Source organism: Arachis duranensis, chromosome 10 (assembly GCF_000817695.3).
Source record: "Arachis duranensis cultivar V14167 chromosome 10, aradu.V14167.gnm2.J7QH, whole genome shotgun sequence".
Classification (NCBI taxonomy): domain Eukaryota; kingdom Viridiplantae; phylum Streptophyta; class Magnoliopsida; order Fabales; family Fabaceae; genus Arachis; species Arachis duranensis.
In genome coordinates, this window is record NC_029781.3 from 48,060,127 (window position 1) to 48,061,975 (window position 1,849).

The window sequence follows — 1,849 nt, forward strand, 5'->3', positions numbered from 1 at the left end:
GGAAGTAGAAGTTCATGAAGTCATCTCCCATGAATTCTACAAAATAGCCGATAAGTCCTCTACTTTGGCAAGGCTAGCTTTTCCTCATCTTATTTGCCATCTATGTTACTCAGCTGGAGTTATCATAGAAGGAGACATCCTCATTGAAGAGGATAAGCCCATCTCCAAGAAGAGGATGGAGCAAGAAAGAGAGACCCTCCACGGATCTCAAGAGATACATGAGGAAGCTCATCATCAAGAAATCCCTGGGATGCCTTAAGGGATGCACTTTCCTCCCAACAACTATTGGGAACAACTCAACACTTCCCTAGAAGATTTGAGTTACAATGTGGATCAATTAAGGGTTGAACATCAAGAGCACTCCATCTTCCTCCATGAAATTAGAGAAGATCAAAGAATCATGAGAGAGGAGCAACAAAGACAAGGAAGAGACATTGAGGAGCTCAAGCACTCCATAGGATCTTCAAGAGGAAGAAAGAGCCGCCATCACTAAGGTGGACCCGTTCTTTAATTTCCTTGTTCTTTATTTCTCTGTTTTTCGAATTTTAGTGCTTATGTTTGTCTATGTTTGTGTCTTGTGATCATTAGTGTCTTAGTGTCTATGCCTTAAAGTTATGAATATCCTATGAATCCATCACCTTTCTTGAATGAAAAATGTTCTTAATTGAAAAAGAGAAGAATTACATGAATTTTGAATTTTATAACAGTTTAATTATTTTGATGTGGTGGCATTACTTTTGTTTTCTGAATGTATGCTTAAACTGTGCATATGTCTTTTGAATTTCTGGTTCATGAATATTGGCTCTTGAAAGAATGATGAAAAAGGAGACATGTTACTGAAGATCTGAAAAATCATTAAAATGGTTCTTGAAGCAAGAAAAAGCAGTGAATACAAAAAAATTCGAAAAAAAAAAGAGAAAGAGAGAAAAAGAGAAATAAAGTTGTGATCCAAGGCAAAAAGAGTGTGCTTAAGAACCTTGGACACCTCTAATTGGGGACTCTAGCAAAGATGAGTCACAATCTGAAAAGGTTCACCTAATTATATGTCTGTGGCATGTATGTATCCGGTGGTAATACTGGAAGACAGAGTGCTTTGGGCCACGGCCAAGACTCAATAAGTAGCTATGTTCAAGAATCATCATACTTAACTAGGAGAATCAATGACACTATCTGGATTCTGAGTTCATAAAGAAGCCAATCATTCTGAATTTCAAAGGATGGAGTGAGATGCCAAAACTGTTCAGAGGCAAAAAGCTGAAAGCCCCGCTCATCTAATTAATACTGATCTTCATAGATGTTTTTGGAATTCATTGCATATTCTCTTCTTTTTTATCTTATTTGATTTTCAGTTGCTTGAGGACAAGCAACAATTTAAGTTTGGTGTTGTGATGAGCGGATAATTTGTACACTTTTTGGCATTGTTTTTAGTATGTTTTTAGTATGATCTAGTTAGTTTTTTGTATATTTTTATTAGTTTTTAGTTAAAATTCACTTTTCTGGACATTACTATGAGTTTGTGTGTTTTTCTGTGATTTCAGGTATTTTCTGGCTGAAATTGAGGGACCTGAGCAAAAATCTGATCCAGAGACTAAAAAGGACTGCAGATGCTGTTGGATTCTGACCTCCCTGCACTCGAAGCGGATTTTCTGGAGCTACAGAAGCTCAATTGGCGCACTCTCAACGGCGTTGGAAAGTAGACATCCTGGGCTTTCCAGCAATATATGATAGTCCATACTTTGCCCAAGATTTGATGGCCCAAACCGGCGTTCAAAGTCACCCTCAGAATTCCCAGCGTTAAACGCCGGAACTGGCACAAGAATGGGAGTTAAACGCCCAAACTGGCACCAAA